Source organism: Chrysochloris asiatica, unplaced genomic scaffold, assembly GCF_000296735.1.
Source record: "Chrysochloris asiatica unplaced genomic scaffold, ChrAsi1.0 scaffold00080, whole genome shotgun sequence".
Taxonomy (NCBI): domain Eukaryota; kingdom Metazoa; phylum Chordata; class Mammalia; order Afrosoricida; family Chrysochloridae; genus Chrysochloris; species Chrysochloris asiatica.
In genome coordinates, this window is record NW_006408598.1 from 691,087 (window position 1) to 693,704 (window position 2,618).

A 2,618-nucleotide genomic window follows, 5' to 3' on the forward strand; every position below is an offset into this window, starting at 1 on the left:
TTTTAAGGTGTTGAAGAGCAAAGATGTCAGCTTGAAGACTAAGGTGCACCTGACCCAAGCCATGGTATTTTCAATAACCTCATATGCATGCAAAACCTGGACAGTGAATAAGGAAGACATAGAAGAATTGATGCTTTTGAGTTATGGTGTTTGAGGAGAATATTGAAAGTCCCATGGGCTGCCAAAAGAACCAACAAATCTGTGTTGGAAGAAGTGTAGCCAGAGTGGTCCTTGGAGGCCAGGATGGATCCAAACTTTGTCTCTCATACTTCGGACATATTGTTATGAGGGACCAGTCGCTGGAGGATATCATGTTTGGTAGGGTGGAGGGTCAGAGAAAAAGAGGAAGACCCCCAGCAAGATGGATTGACAAAACAGCAGCATCAATGGGCTCAAGTGTGGCAATAATAGTGAAGTTAGTCCAGGATCAGGCAGTGTTTCATTCTTCTGTGCATAAGGTTTTTATGAGTCGGTACTGACTCGATGGCACCTAACAATAACAACAACATATATCTAATTCTGTTTTCCGGAGAAAGACGAGACTGTTTCTGTAAACATTTACAACCTATTAAACCTTGTTGTTGCTGTTAGGTGCCATCGATTCGGTTCCCACCCATACCGATCTTATGCACAGCAGAACGAAACACTGCCCGATCCTGGGCCAATCTTATTCCTTATTCACTGTCCAGCTTTCACAAGTGTATGAGGTAATTGAAAATATCATGGCTTGGGTCAGGCACACCTTAGTCCTCAAGCTGACATCTTTGCTCTTCAACACCTTAAAAAGGTCTTGTGCAGCAGATTTGCCTAATACAATACGTCGTTTGATTTCTTGACTGCTGCTTCTGTGAGTGTTGATAGTTGATCCAAGAAGAATGAAGTCCTTGGCAACTTCAATCTTTTCTCCATTGATAAGAATGTTGTTTATTTGTCCAGTGGTGAGGATTTTTGTTTTCTTTACATTGAGATGTAATTCGTACCGAAGGCTGTGCTCTTTGATCTTCATCAGTAAATGTTTTAAGTCCTCTGATCAAACCTGATACAGGGTTATTACGAGTCAGAATAGACTTGGTGGCTGTGGGAATGGGAATACTGTTTTTATTTTTCACTTGTGTTAGAAACCATAATTCTTTCTACTAAATTAAGAGTTCATTTAGACAATTAATTCAGTCTTTGTATATCAAATCCCTGCTTGTTTAGTAGATATTTGAAATGGAAGTATTTTTTCTATTTATTTGTCTCCCACTTTCTAGCAGTATTACTGGGGGTGTTTATATATTACAACAATGATCTTGACTTAATGTGACTACTCTTGATGACTGTAAATAGTTGTGTTTTTATTCAATTGTATTTGAATTGACCAAATCTTTATCTGACTAAACCCTTTGCTGAGTCATTCTTTCTTGGATGAATGTTATTTTTAGTAATGGATCGTTATTCGCCTCCCTTCTTATGAGATTATGTCTTCCTGGCACATATTAAGGGCAAATTTGAAGAGCTCCTCTGATGCATTATTCAGAAAATTAGAAGCTGAAATTGATTTATATTAAATATAATTGAAATTAGATAGTAATACTACATTGTCTATGTAGGCAAGATTTTCTGCAGAGGAAAGAATTTCCCTTTTTATCTCTCACATTTATAATGTAGCCATTAATGTCATGAGAAGCTGAGTTTGGTTGCATCCCCTCCCACTGAGGGATGGAGCAACTCGGCCATTCAATTCTGACAGAATTCCAGGTAAATATGGAATAATGATAATAAGAATGAGGAACTCACAAATTACGAATAGCATTTGGACAAACACTGAAATATAAATTTATCTGGTTGAAGTACTTGTGCCATTTTAAATAATGATCGGGCATATCTACTCTACCCTTTTTAATTCCTGAGGTTCAATCCCATACTTTTCTCAGCTGTGATGGATTCCCATTAGAGCAGAACAACAGACATCCACTAATTGATCATTCAGAGGGATCAGATTCCTGAAAGTCCTTTATCAGAATGGTCTCCTCAAACCATTTTCTGTCTGCCCTTTCCCCAAATTTGTTGTTGTTGTTGTCAAGTGCCATTGAGTTGATCCCGACCCATAGCAACCCTGTATAGGGTTTCCAAGGAGCAGCTGGTGAGCTTGAACCGCCAACTTTGCAGTTCAAATGGCTTTGCAGTCTGACGCATTAACGCACAGCGCCACACCAGGACTCCTCCCCCTGGGTAGTGTTAAATTATAAGATGGAAATAAAGCATCAAAAAGATGCATTTATCTGATCATTGAACTCTTCTTGTAGCTCATGAGTGGTAAAAACTGTTAATTCACTCATTGTTATGACAAAGGTTGGAAGTGCATTGGAAAAAATCTCCCACTGAAAATGCAATGGAGTATAGTTCTACTCTAACACACATGGAGTAGCTCTGAGTTGGAGTCAACTCAACAACGGGTTTATAGTTGAAATTTATATTTCAGTTCTTTGGGAAGTCAAAACAGAATTACAAATAAAAGTAAAAGTCACCAGTAGAAATCTGTAGTGATAAATCATTTCTCATATGTATATTCATGCAAAGTTAACATTTCAAAATTTATTCCCATTCTTTGACAGTATGCTAATAGAAGCAATTAC